The sequence below is a fragment of the Crassostrea angulata genome, chromosome 3 (assembly GCF_025612915.1).
Source record: "Crassostrea angulata isolate pt1a10 chromosome 3, ASM2561291v2, whole genome shotgun sequence".
In the NCBI taxonomy this organism is placed as follows: domain Eukaryota; kingdom Metazoa; phylum Mollusca; class Bivalvia; order Ostreida; family Ostreidae; genus Magallana; species Magallana angulata.
Window position 1 is genome coordinate 33,278,464 of NC_069113.1, and position 16,211 is coordinate 33,294,674.

Here is a 16,211-nt window from a genome sequence, read left to right on the forward strand (position 1 = left end):
TAGCACAATTTTCTAATGCAAGTACATGCTCTACTTACAGAAGTGTTATGATTAAAATCAATAATTAAGATAAATTTGAAGATTAATAGGACGTAATCTCCCAAAAAACATGTAGATGTATACATGTATTATTGTGATAATTTGTATTGCATGTGCTGGTAATATACTGATTAAACCTCTATATAATGATTGAGCATATGATATACATGTAGGTATATTGTGATATTACAGAATACTCGGTTCTGTAGAAGAACATACTGCTGCACTTGATGTACTCAATACATGTATTGACAATTTTATTGTTTTAGAATCTCATTTTTGTGTATTTTTATATACATGTACTGACCAGCAAATGTTCATGTGATATTAAAAGGCCATTTCATTACATGTATTAAATTAAGATAAAACTTTTTGAGTTTTTGTTTTAGTTTTCCTATCATTTACATTTAGAGACTCAGTCTTCCATAAGTCAGTCTACAGCCGTACTTATAGTTTACATCAGGATGAAAGTTCAAATGCACTTGCATAGAAGTAGCTTTGTCAGAGGTAATGAAACTACTGGTAGTCATTTATGGCTTGAAGTCTTGGGCAAATTTAGTGCATCAACAGTCTTGTATTGGAAAATTGGTCATAGGCATGGTCTTCAACTACAGTCCACAGTTTGCATATAACCCTCCCCTAGCTACATGTAGATACAATTTTTTTTTTACATATTTGCTGTGGTTTGTGGCATTGGACTATGTGGTTCAGAAAGTATTTATACGAAGTTACAAGACAGACACTTTTATTACAAGGGACCCAGGGTCCACAACGCTCACCTGGGTAATATTGTCCATAATTCCAATGAGCTAGTGGCAGTGTTTGGAATCGATGACAGGCTATCCAGTCTAATACAAACAATGGAATCCCTGTGCATGATGCCAATCTATTTATTTCAGCTGATTACAAGCTATCAACAACTTCTTAATAAAGTTATGCCAGCTTGTTTTCAGTTTTTAAAATTTCCCCACCCTATATTCACACTTTCCTTATCATATCCCATTTGAAGGGGGACTGGTCCTTAATTTGAATAACATTGAAAACCCTTTCCCCAAGGATGCTTTGTGCTACTGGTCTTAAAGAAAAGATGAAAATGTCTAATTTAAGGTGAAAAGTTTATGTTAACTAATAAAGATGAGTTGGTGTGCAATCATATGTACACTGCTACATGATGACGTCTCCTGACTATATAAACAGTCAACTTATCATTGACTAAAAATACAAAAGAACCCAGAATGCACACTAAATGTACTTGGTATTTTTAATACAAACTGACTGATTTTCTGAGCTGTTTAAAAAGCTAACTAGCATCTCTCATCTAGATTTTCTCAAACCAATGTAAAATCTTTGAGAATTCAATTTTTTTTTTCAAATCGGCATTTGGTTCGTTATCATAGTATTGTTCCGTTCGTCATCAAAAGTAAGGTTGTTGGCCGAGTGGTCAGCGCGGTGGCCGCTCATTACTAGGTGAGTGGGTTCCAGAGGTCGTAAAACCAAGCCCTGGCCGGGGCGGAGGTGGAGTTCCAATATAGGGAATTTCCCTTTGCTTTATGTATGACTATATCCTTCACAATGGAGAGGTATATGTTAATTTGAGAGTAATTGCAATATTTGTGCTTATTAATATTATATGTTGTATATGGCACGCCAAATTCACAGAAATGAGCTATTCATAGTTTCACAGTCAATAAACTAGGTTTAACGGTTGTAAACCATAGTTTACGGGCAGAAAACTATAGTTCTGTAAACCATAGTTAACGCGATTATCTATGTTTCAGAAGCGTAAAACTATAATTGACACTGAAAACAGTCATTTAAAATTGCAGAACATAATTTATCTGATAAATATATAGTTTCATGAGTGTGAAACTATGATTAACAACTCTTAACCATAGTTAACAAATGCAATTTATAGTTTACAGATGTGAATCTATATTTATCAGCAAAATCGATCGTTAACGTTATTTTCATACAGATAAACTTAGATTATCATTCGTAAACTATAGTTTACAACCGTTAAATATGGTTTTGCAGATGAAAACTATAGTTGACGGATCGTTAATTATAGTTAACGAATCGTTAACTATAATTTGCGGTTCGTAAACTATAGTTAATAATAAACTATCGTTAACTATAGATTACCGTCCGTAAACTATGGTTTACAGTCGATAAACCTAGTTTATCATATGTGAAACTTAATTTAACGCTGTTTAATCTATATTTCACATCTGTAAACCATAGTGAACGCGATCATATATCTTTCAGAGGTGTAAAACTTTAATTAACACAGAAAACAACCATTTGCGATTGCAAAACATATTTTATCTGCTAAATTTAGTTTCACGATTGTGAATCTATGATTGACAGCTTTTCACTATGGTTAACGAATGTAAATTATAGTTTACAGATGTGAATATATATTATCAGCAAAATCAATTATTAACGTTATTTGCATACATACAAACTTAGATTATCCTTCGTTAACTATAGTTTACAACTGTTAAAAATAGTTTTACATATAAAAACTATAGTTAACGAATCGTTAACTATAGTTTACGGTTCGTAAACTATAGTTAATAATTGTCGATAAACAAAATTTTTCATCTGTGAAACTATGTTTCGCTCATTTTTGTGAATTTGGCGTGCCATTATATTTATCTGTGAAATATGTATTGTTTCCGATCCTCTCAAATTGTCGTTTAAGGAGTCTTTTCTGGTTTTCGACTTGTTTAACGTAAATTTGATAAATTGTTCATTAAATCAAGATCAGGAAAATTAATATGGTGTATTTTTCTTTCTTTTTTAATATCATACAACATGGCATAGAAATAGTAATCAATGTTCAGAATCTGATAAGGACTATAATTTTGGTGGAATATTGGCGAAGGAAAATATCACATGATTAATGAGACTGATTTGGCATTTCTAAAAACAATAACATTGATGCTAGATTTTTAAACGACTGTGAACTAATAATATGATACTTGGGTTTCAGAATATGTCTTTAAAATATGATTTGGGTATCAAATTACATTTTCATAAGCTTTTTAAAGCGCCCTCTTAGCACATTGATTTGTGTCAGTGAAAAAATCACTAAAATAAGTTTTTCTTTCTTATCAAATGGTCAATATATAAGTTTTTCTGCCAATTTATTTCTTTATATAAAGTCTTTATAATACATAAAAATCGGAAACATTTTAATTTTGGAAGCATTAAAAAAACCAATCACAATATCTTCAAAATTTAAGAAAATTAAAGGAAATGCGGGCTAAGCAAAATCAATTTCAGTTTAAATATTTATTCCAATTCAGTAATCACAATATCTTCAAAATTTAAGAAAATTAAAGGAAATGCGGGCTAAGCAAAATCAATTTCAGTTTAAATATTTAATCATTTCGTTGAAGAATAGAATCTTCATATCTTAATTAGATATCTACATAATTGCAAAGAACTACATGTACATTTATTTTTATCATCCTGTAAGTTGAAGAAAAAGGCAGTGACCTCGGTGTTGGGGGTGGAAGGGGGTCAAAGATCATGTGCAAAAGGGGCCATGGCTATTTTTTAATACAAAAGTACGGTTCTTCCGACAATTTTTAGGATGTCGAATCATCACCTGAAAACATGGATACGTGATTATAGTTTATGAATGATTTTTATTCCAGATTATTTACGTTTTTCAGTGTCTTTGTCTGTGATACCATTACGAATCGTTTTGTATTGTACAGTCCAATAAAATCAAACGACGTACTGTTGGGGCGCTAGCGGGGTTTGCATAATTAAAAGTAATGAAAATCACATAAATATGTCAATATTCTAATTTGATAATACATGTACAACTGTTGAAAATTACGTAAGTGATAAGGAATCATTCTTTTTATTGTCTGACGTCATGCATATCTAAGGTTTAAAAGTTGCATTCTCCGAAACAGTGCAGACAATGGGATCAAGCAATATCATCATATTTCACAAAAAGAATTAACTGATGCGTGTTTAAGATGTCGGCATTTACATTCACAATTGATGAAAATGTTATACGGGATGTAATAACAACAGCGAGCAAGAGTTTTCAAGTAAAAGGGATGTTCACCATGCGGTGCACGTGTATAATCCTGATTTAAAAATAGATCGGCATTCCACCATATTTGAACGTTGAAAAAGGGGGAGGGGGTCATCGCAACAAGTTGTAACATATTGTCTATTACGGTACAATGTCAGTAATAATTGGTGTTGGATTATCATTATTACAAGAGAGTCATCAGAATTAAAACAAATATATATTTATACAGCTGGAATGTAAACTGGAGGAACTAAATCGCCAAAGCGGGGTGTGACCCGATTTTCGTTCAGTTGGGCGATTTCATTAATCTTGAAAAGGGTCATAACTCGCGTGTCATACTAAATGTACATTACTAAATTTAACAATTACTAATCAAGTGTGTTTCTTAATTCGATAGATTTCTTCCAAAACATCCGATACAAAGTATGATATACGTGTATGTAGTTGTTTAATGCAAAACAAATGTCAAAAAATTCATCTGACACCCTCCCCATAGATCTATGCCAATGGATGAGTTCATTCAAACATCTCAGCCGTTGCGTGAACGGTAATAGCAGGACTTCGCGCCATAATGTCTCATTCATAGTTTTTGCGCGCCGATTAGTTGGGATCATCCGAATACTCCAGAGCATACCGTGTGTTTACATCACAGGCACGTAGCATCAGGGGTTGGTGTGAGGGGGACTGCTTCCCCCTCCCCACTTTTTTGCAGCTGGCACTTTTCTAATAACTTTATATGATAAATGGAAATATCATGGGGTTGCCCCCCCCCTCCACTTTTGTAGGAGCATGTAATAAATTAAACTGCAAATAAGGAATTCTAATTGAATTGAAGTTACAGTTAGGGTTTTTTCATGAATTTGAGATTCACCCTTTTTAGACGGTGGCTATATATAAATAGCCACGGTCTGTTGCTACGGTCCTGGCCGGAAGAGTATTTCTCACGGGGACCCTAGCGGATAAGGAACGATAACCCTTATATAGATATGCAGTGTTACAGGCAATGTTTTATCAATCATTCTATGTGTCGATTTCAGTATGAGAATTAATTTTCATCTTATCAGATATTTTAAGCATTATAGCTGCTAATTATTTTGTACATAGATGTATGAAATTGTGTTTTATTTTAAATGAGCCGTTACCCTGTCTGCTTACGCGGTATTGATAATTTATGCACCAACTGCCAGTTGTGACGTTTAACTCTGTATCAGGACTGCATAAACTATATCACTGCGATAATTGGCCAAGAGATCTCACAATAATCGCTTAATTCTTGGTTTTTTTTAATGATTTAAACAATTGTCAGAAACACACTATTTAAACTGGTTTGCCATTTCATATTTCAGCAATTATGCTTCATCGATAAATACAGTCATTTTCAACGCATTAGTTTTAGTTGAGGCAGTATATTTATTTTGTTGTAGCTTATTCCAAAGAATTCACAACAGATACTGACAATGAATATTACATAAATTACATCTTATTGAACTTCAACCAATCAAAGGCACAATTTCTTCTACAAGTGTACATGTTTTCAAACATACAAAAAAACTACAAATGTGTTTAATTTTGGACTGACCAGTGATTTACAATGTACCTTATTTTGTAACTCACCCAGTCTGTAGAAACATTAATTTTATTACATGCAGGCACCTCAATATTCATCAGACAATATTTACTACTGATGTTGACACTTTACTTGCTGCTGACTTTCTCTCAAACACGCTAATCGACGTCGGATTGTAAAATTCACGTGCCAATCGAGTCGCCATTTTACAATTTTACATGTATATAAAGAAACGGGTGCGTCTTTTTACCCCAATGAACCCCAATGATACCCCAATGAACCCCAATGAACCCCAATGATACCCCAATGAACCCCAATGATACCCCAATGATACCCCAATGAACCCCAATGATACCCCAATGAACTTTGAAATACCCAAATGATACTGAGTATGTTCATAATTGATACACTGAATGAATTTTATGTAACAACATGTTACACAAATGAAATTTCAACTACGTGCCGTTTTTTCACCGATTGGGCCATATCTTGTAATGGGAAATGATTAGAATTTTTTAAGCTAAAATTTGACTCAAAGATTGTTTGTGACCTGTAATTATGTCCTGATGGGAGCTTTGGTCATTTGTGCTAGTTCAACATAACTTTAAGAAAAAGAGGCAAATCGATCTTTTCCATTAGAGAAAGACTTCAGTTTTGATATTTTCATTTGTGAGCTTGCTCGCAGTACCTCAAGTTTCGTAAAAAAAAACACCAAACATTATCAAAGTACAGATGTTTTTCCTGTGTCAAGCGAGCGAGAATGAGAAGAAAATGGCAGCATTCAGCGAGAAATTCAAAATACTGTACAAATTTTCGTATTACGTGAATTTTGGTGTCCCGCCGGTACACTGTGAATGGGGTAAAAAAAAATAACGCTACATTCTGCGTAACACCGGTACATATCATATCTATGAATAAATCACGCATGCATGCAGTGTCATCAGTATAAATATCGATTGAAGTATTATGTTTAAACTTCAGATTTTTATGAATATATGCTAGTTAAATTAGATTGGTTATAATGGAGATTATGGAGTGCAATCAATTAAGTTTTGTGAAATTAATCATGACAAACAAAGTGGCGACAAGAAATAAAATTGTGTATGTTTTATTTAATTCATAAATAAATTAAGGAAAAAGTCAAAGTAACCCCGTTTACTATACAGTATGTTTGATATGATGGAGTTGGATTTGGTATCATAGGGGTATCATTAGGTGTATTAGGGTATCATTGGGGTAACATTGGGGTTCATTGGGGTATCATTGGGGTTCATTGGGGTTCATTGGGGTAAAAAGACGCACCGTAAAGAAACCACATTTTAAGATGTTTCAAAGATTTTCAGTTCCGATTTTTTGTAAGCAAATAAGGGATTGAAGACATATGCTGTAAAAAGATTTCACTGCGTGTCAGCTCGTGTACATGTATCTCTAATTTGCAACAAACGCTAGCTTTTTTGTGAGAAAAAAGAATCGGTTCAACTCATGCAATATTCCATATACATTTATGGTACATTGTGAACGGTAATGTAAGATATAATAATTTTGTTAACTAAACAGTTTCTGACGAATTTTTTCACAATGAACTGAATAACGCAATTCGATGAGCGAAGTACAAACAGTGACTTTAATCCATATGCGCCCGTCCCTGCTAAATGTATTAGAGAATCTTTTCTTTGGTTTTGGGGGGATTTTTTCACTAACAGATAACCCTATTAGATCTATTGTCTAGTACATGCAAAGAATAAAATCAAATTTATATATACAGCTGTACGGTCAGAAAAATGTGCGTTCAACTTGGATTTTGTTTGTTTGGTGTTTTTAAAAACTTAATTTGAATAATTAATCAATATTTGTTGTAAGTTTACTAGAAAAGTTTAATGTAGCGGGTGATTTATGCGTGTTAAAGTGTACTGAGAAGCGATAAAATATACATGTGACTTTCCCGAATTCATTCAAATGATTTGAATAAATCTATAGCTAAATACAATAGAACAAATATACTTTAAAACGTTGATTAATGAAACTTTCGCGACTGAATTTTGTATGATATTTTTTTTTCAAATTTTCATTCACTTTCGTTGTGAGCAAATGGAAATAATCCACTAAAGTCGAAGATAAAATATTGATTGACTCTTCTGTTTCATGATGACGTGCATTCCAAAAGCAATACCAGTTTTATCAAACAGGTTTTTGTAAATCCATTCCGTTTTCTTTACACCTAAATGTATTAACTGACTATGAGGACAAAACCAAGTGTGATGGTCCACAAGACTGCAACTTTTTCGGAATTCCCCGTGAAGAAATTGAGGGAAAATACTGTCGAGAGGGGAAATAAACATACTACATGTATGCCCAAATAGTTAGTAAAACCTGATAAGTATTTTATTATACCAAAGCTTTATTTGTTATCGTTACTTTAAGAAATCTACAATATATTTAAAGCACAATAGTCCAATCCACTCTTTCCAAAAGTTGTTCTCCTTAGCGGGGTCAACCCAAAGGTCAAAAGGGAAAAAAACATAATTCCCCTTCTTTATACAATCAAATATTTGGGCGTACTGTGATGAAATTGCTTAGGATTTGATTTATTCATTCAATATGTGGTGGCAACCCTCATATTTAATGAGTCATTCTGGGCAATCAAAACACATAGTATTACCGAAAACGGGGTTTTAATGTCAATTGATATAGATACAAACATATTGATACAAAATATAGACACAAACTTCTATACTACAATGGTTACTGTGATAAATCTATGGGTTTTCCCCAAAAGATGACGGCCAAGAGACACAGCATTTGTAAAGTGTGGATTGAGATCACAGCTACGATTTCCACAGAATTATCCATGTAGGAAACTCACGACCAGTTGTGCGAATAAGTGTTAAGTATTTGGTACATGTATGTGATACTGGCCGCGGTTGTCAACAACAAGAATTATCATACATGTAATATGCCTCTTTCAAACGACGCCACCGTCTAACAGTACTTGCAGTACTTTGATTAATACATGTAGCTTGTCAATATGATTTTGATGAAGCTGCCCCACACACATTCAAAAACAATACGTGTTTGTATACTCTTTCATATTTCATATGGTTGGAATTTTTTTCATTTCTGATAAGATAGCCTAATTGATACATGCATGCTTCCGGCATTGAATATATAGTTTGGTTGAGTTATATAGGCAAGCTTTTTTTGGGAAAGCTATTACTTGTATTAAATTACATGTGGTCATAATTTTGGTCGCAGCGTGATGTTTTCAGTGAAAGTTTTTATTAATACAAATCACAGAAATACGCATAAAATAACCAGTATTACCAATTTTAATCAATTTGTCTGCAGGAACAAATTATACAGAACTTTATATCCCACAACAGACATTGTCCTTTTTATCGTACTGTGCTATCAACACATCAATAACATTTGATTTCGTGGATGAAATGCAATCATTCAGAAAATTCCCTGAAAAAATGAGATTTGGCATTTCTAATAATTTTCGAAACATTTACCCATGCTGGTTCGTAAATATTGCTACACAACAATGCGTATTTTGGAATTTATCGACTACTTGTTGATTTCCAAGTTGATAAAATGGGTAGGCAAACCCGGGTCGACATTTTACGGGTTTGTGGACTTATTTAAAAAATTAATGTTTAAATCCGTTAAAACATATAACATTCTTCTTAAAAATAAAGATTTCTTAAATGGAAACTGATATTCCTGCGATTAATAACACATTTTAAGAAAAACCGGGTCATTAAAACCTGATTCGATCACCCGGGACAAACTTGATAATTCCGTAATAGTTGCTTGTGTCTATGTTATCCCACATGTATATTTCTATCAAACTCAGGTAACAGTTTCCTATTCAACCATCCACAGTGTGCATCAGTCTCTCACTTCTTGGAAGATGTTTAATATAATTTCCGAATTGTTTTTATTTCTACCTTAATATCAGTGCTTGTAAGATATTGTAATTTTTTAAAGGCAAACTTAGTATGGCGCCGTGTTAACTAAAAGTGAACAATACTTGCGTACAAAATAATAATATAAAAAACCCACAAATAAAACCCCCAGCATGCTTATACTAGTTTGTATTATCTCTCTTTTGAATAATTAGTTCGAACAGGTACGTATATACTAACTTCAAAAACTATAATAGATAAAACTAGAGCAGAGCTCGTGGCAAAGCCACGAGTAGGTCTTCCGTTGTTGCTGCGGGTTAAAAATATGTGATATGGTGTCAAAAATTATATTTACATTTTCCAGTGTCTTTGCCTGTGATAACACTACGTATCGATTTTGTACTATAAAACCCATAATACAAGTGACGTCAAATTGAGGCGCCAGCGGGGTTTGCTTATTTATATTTAAATATTTAATCGCACAATGGCTAAAAATTATATAAATATAAGTAATAAGGAATCATTCTTTGAATATTATGAGGTGATAATTTCGGTCGGGGCGTGATCAATTCTATCATAAAGCCCTTCGGGCTTTATTGGATGTGATCACGCCCCGACCAAAATATCACCTCATAATACTCAAAGAATGATTCCTTATTCCTTATATAATGACTAAACTTTCAATTCCGCTTTTGATATAATAACGTGTCGTGATTGAAAACCTGTATATAAAATGTGTTTTGAACAAGACAGGAAGAAAATGTTTTTGGAAAACTATTTGTCGAACACAGTCTGTGTAATCGTTTCAAAAATTCTATAAAAAGTGAGATGTTTAATGGCGAGTTAAATTTTCAAAAGGTAGCAAGCATTGTTATAAACAGTATGTACTCATGATTTATGTCAAGAATTGCAGTTTTTTTAAAAACCTAACCCGCCTACAAAACACGTAACCTTTTCTCTAAGATAACTTGTTTATTTAAATCTTTTTTTAAGACTATTTGCAAGTTTAAAATTGTTACGTGCTGACAAAATTTAGTAATTTGTCAAAATTGATGGCATCATTGAGATTTTCTACAGGGAAATGTGTGTCGTCTGATATTATTTAATGATACGAATAGATTTGGACATTCAAAATAATATATAATCAGCTAAAAAAAAGATGAGCGGGAGAATTTATGCAAAAGCGAGCATCTAAATTTTACACCAGATGGTGCTGTTTCATAGAGACACCGCTATGTAATGTGAATTAAATAACCTTACTTACAGAAATGAATGTTACTTCTCTCGACGATGTAATAATATGCAAAATCCCTATTTTTATGTCAGTGGGTTGACTAATTAAATTTAAAAAAAAAAAACTTCAATTGCGCTTGCGTAAATTGGAATTCTGGGAAGGAATTAGACAGTCCGTGTTAGAGAAATTCGAGGAGGTTATGAAACTGGTCAGTTTCTATATCAAACTGTGCATTGATGTATTAAAAGACTATCATTGGTATCGTCTGTAGCCATGGTCCGGAATCCGTATGTGCAGTCATACATTGTATGTACATCGATACACCTATACCTCCTCACCTACAGCCATACAAATGAGGATGCAACCTTCATATACACAAGCATATTAGTATTATAGATCTGGAAACTATTTATCTTGTATTTTAATATATTGGGTATTCGTTGTTCACATAAAAGCCATCTATATTCCACTGGCTGTAACTAACCTTGTAAGTAAATTAAGTTACATTACAACCTCATTATAAGCAACTTCAATTAAAATTTGTTTTTTTTAATCAATTTCCATACAGATAACAATAAATAAAATTCCCAATAACGCACATCTATCTCACTTAAGTGTAACTTTGAGAAGTGCATATATTTTTGGGAGGCAGATATGTCGCTATATTATAGTCTGAAAGTCAAGTGAATTATCATGGTCTTTCAAAGAAATAAGAAATCCGTCGACAGTTGCAGTACTTTGATGATTTCTATGGTGATCGACTGCATTGCTTAATGTAGTCGTATTTCCCAAGAACAAAATTTTCTTTGTCTTCAAACTTTTAATTATAATATATTATGAATTATTATGTTCATAACCATAAAAGTTTAGCGTGTTCAACAGGTTAATTTATTAGCCACATTTTTAGGTTACTATTTCACATATTTAATGTGAAGATGATTGACTTCGAATAATAGTCTTATTGTTTATAAAAGCACCCTTCCAACTGTTAGTCAATTACATATGTTCTGAGTTGTGTGCGCTGAAGCGACACAAGATCGTCGGTCGCACGTAGCGATTGAATTAACACAGACTGACCGAATAAACACACGGGTGGGAAAATTAAACACGTTGAGGAGAAAATGTTACACATAAGAAGAAGTCACCAAAAATGATTTTCGACAGAACTGGATATCTTTTCGCCAATTTAAAAAAATCCAGCGCGAGCACTTGTCAGAGGGGCGGGAGGAGGGTGGAACGCAGCACTGAGTTCGCTTCCACACTGAAACGAACAACCATGTAGAAAAACTACAGAGTGATTAATATGTGACTGATAGAATCTAATCTTAATTTGTTTAAAACACATGTGAATATTCTTTTAAATAATCATCAAATGCCTCAATTCAGGACAATTCAGGACATTCTTTTATCGTGCTAGCACCTACCGCAAACATGTAACATGGAACTTTGATTATTATTTGATTTAATTTTTAAACTAACTTGTACGCTATCGTATAATAAAATCAATGCTTAATCAACTGTACAAGTAAAATAAATTCATTTATTTTCGTCATAAATCTATATAATAGTTGAAAACATAATAAAATATAATTATGTCCGTGCAAGATATGAAACATGAACGCGTGATAAGGTACATGTAGAAGAACACGAGCCGACCACAGATCACTTGTCCACTCGCGCTGGATCTCCTCGGCCATGTGCGAGGGATGATCATCATTTAATTATTTTTTTTTTGGGGGGGGGGGGTTAATTTGTTTTAGATATACAAACCAACCATTAATTTATGTCTGACTATGTTTCCAATTTGGAGTAATATCTTGCATTAATATTCAGTTACACTCAAATGTTTAATTAAATAAATACAAGATGGACAAACTTTTATAATATAAAATTAAAACAGTTCTTGTATTTACGGCTATATAAACTCAAAGTTCATCTTCATCTAAGTGTGCGTCGCGGTGTGCGAATCTTGTGTATTAGATAACCGCTTACCGCTAGTAGTGCAGCCGTGGCCGTGGACGAAGTATAGATTACGTAAAGGTACAACGCACAGACACGCACAGCTCAGAACCCAGGGAGATTTGAAAAGTTTGCAGTATAATGACCATATTCTATCGAATAGAAGTTCTTTATTTTAAATTTAAAACCCACAATTGATCTATGTCTGATATTGCTTTAGATTGAGAATGACATTGCTTTTATTAATTAACTGAATGATTTCTTAATTGACATCCAATCTTTTAGTCCATAAACTTTTATGTGTAATCAAAACTAAAACAATTTTTGAGTTTGCGACTAAATAAACTCATTTATGAGAGACGCAACTCTCGTGTATTAGATAACCGCTGACCGCTAGGTAGCCCAGCCGCGACCATGGTGACCGATTTTCTCGGCCGCGGTTTCGTTAACTTGGCCAAATTGCCGCGAGTACTGGTCAACACGTATTACTTTTTACCTCATATTATGCAATACCCGAACACAAAAACAGTTTTATGAGATCAATAAAGTCACAAACAACATTTTTTGCAGCGACGCCCATATCGAAAAATTTACCGTTTAAGAGTTATGAAGCAAAGACTTTTAAGGGATCTAGACCCCTCATTTTAGGGGCTAGCCCCTTTTCTATGGTATCAAATGAAAGCTCTTAATATTTTGCACAACTTTTATTCTATATGTGTTTAGAAAAATTTACAACTAAAAAGTTATTGAGCAAAGATATAAGCAAAATTTAACATTTTTTGAAACATAAATTTCGATGTAATTTTTTAAACAGTATACGTGTGTTAATCAAACATGTAAAACCAGGAGGACAACGTTCAAGATGTCTACATTAAAGATTTGTAAATCAAAACTACTTGCTACGGATGTACTCGGAGCCTTTGCAGGTACACGAGACCCACTAAAAACATATTCAAAGGGGAATAACTCAAAACCGGAAGTAGCGATTTCACCATATTTTTTGCTATAGTAAGCTTTTATTATTTACAATAAACCCTGAAAATTTGAATAAAATCTTATGATAAACAAGCGAGATATAACAGTTTAAAGAAACGTCTAGAAGAAAAAGAAGAAGAAAAATAATAATGAAGAATTTCCAACAGAATCAGTACAAGGTCTTCCGTTGGAAACGGAAGACCTTAAAAATTCCTTTATTTATTTTAAAGGTAAAAATCAAAAACCCAAAATGATTATTATTCACTTAATTCTTTCAAATTTATTCATTGAGGTTCTAATAAGGATACTTTTTTGCTGTCTATTAGAGCTAGGCAATGAAACAATATTTGTGATAGCTAATATCCTCATTTCGGAATTTTTAAGGTTGTCCCGGGTGGTCGGATCCGATTTTAATGACCCGGTTTTTCTTAAAACCTTTTATTATTCGCAGAATGCTTACTTTCCGTTCGATAAATTTCAATTTCTAACTAGTATTTCATATGATTTAACGGAATTAAATATTAAGTATTAAGTTTCTCTTTAAATAAGTCCACACACCCGTAAAATGTCACCTACCCATTTTAGATACACCCACAGTTTATTCCAATTTTCAATAGCCACAGAAGTCCACAAAACATATACCAGTCTTATCAATATTAAAATGATGATAGGGATACTATAGGTATATTTAAAGAATTTTCAAATGTTTTTTCGTGTTTTTGAATTTTTAAAAAGTTAACTATTAAGAAATTAAGAGAAATCTTTTTGTCATATGATGGACATTTCCTTCGGACACCTAAAAATAAATATAATACTTCTTAAACATTCAAAAATTTTATTAGGCCACACCAATTTGATTTCTTGGTCGCCGGATCCGCGCGCACGTTCTTTATGACTTTTTAAAAAATAATATTAAAAAATAAATCCCGCATCCGGAAATTTTCGTTCCGTTTTCCGCTCCATTTTTCGGTTTTTACTTTTATATTTTTTTATTTAGTCATGACTGCGCTTGAAATCAAAGATTTTTTATACCGCGTGTGAAAGTCTCGATTTTACATTGAACATTTCATCGAAGTTTCGGGGTCATACTAAAACACGCCTGCCGACGCCTGCCGGGGAAAACACGCCTGCCGAGAGAAAACCGCACGCCTGCCGTTTACCTGATGGGTTATTTTAATATTTTCTTTGATATTTTATTTAACTTAACTAAATTAAGTATCATAATAACAAAAAGTTGACTTTATATTGATTATTTAGCACAAAATTAGCAAAAATGTTCAATGTTGGTAAAGATAGATAACTCTTACGTAGAATCCATACGCCTGCCGAGGAAATCTAGACGCCTGCCGTTAATTTGATGGATTATTTTACTTTTTTCTTTGATATTTTATTTCTTTTAACTAAATAGATGATAATAGAAATCAAAAGTTGATTTTATATTAATTAATTAACACAAAATAAGTAAAAATCGGGTAAGCTGATAGCTCTTACGAAGAAATCATACGCCTGCCAAGAAAATGTATACGCCTGCCGTTTAGTTGATGGATTATTTTAATAATTTCTTTGATATTTTAGTTTACTTGGCTTAATAAACGATAACAGAAATAAAAAGTTGACTTTAAATTCGTTAATTAACACAAAATTAGTAAAAATCGGTAAAATAGATAACTCTTACGCAGAATGCATGTACGCCCGCCGAGAAGAGAACACGCCTGCCGCTTACCTGGTGGATGATTTTAAATTTTTTATTCATATTTCATGTTTTCTAACTTGATAAATGATCAGATTAATTAAAAATTTACCACATTTTTTAATCAACACAACATGAGAAAAAACCACACGCCTGTCGTTTACCTGAAGATGAATTAATATTTTTCTTATGTTAGTATTTTATTTTACTGTACTAAATAGCAAGCATAGATAAAAAGGAAAAAAATTGCGAAGGGCTAAAAATAAAGGGAAAACTCTTATGTAGAAATCTTACGACTGTCGATTTAATATGCACGCTTGCCATTTTATTTATGTCATTTTTATTTGTATAAACTAATTTATAAATTACTTAAAGATTGCTAAATATAGACTTAACATTTTGCCTTATAATTATGTTCATAACTTTACTTATTGCTGCTATTGATTAATTATATTATATGAAGTCGGGTGATACGGAATGATATAATATGTATGTCATCCCTTTTAAGTTTGACAAAAGTTTTGTTTTCTATCAGAATTTGATATTTTGATTAAGCCTGTCGCTGAAGCTTTTTATGATAGAAATACAGGGTAAGATTTATCAACACGTCTATAGATACGAAACGCCCAAGGAATATACATGTGTACGCTTTTACGCTTGTCGAATACCTATATTATTGCATGACATGATTTTTTTCATTAATTTTCTTCTTCCGTCAACTGTGTACATGATCATAGAATAAGAATGAAATAAAACTTTGTGTGTTGTAAAGAGGGATA

The 16,211-nt window shown here is 32.7% G+C and overlaps 1 protein-coding gene across 1 annotated transcript in view; it reads left to right on the forward strand.

The window, feature by feature from the left end:
- Positions 1-16,211, forward strand: part of LOC128175648 (uncharacterized) — a 90,727-nt gene that overhangs the window by 50,994 nt on the left and 23,522 nt on the right. The window lies entirely within an intron of this gene.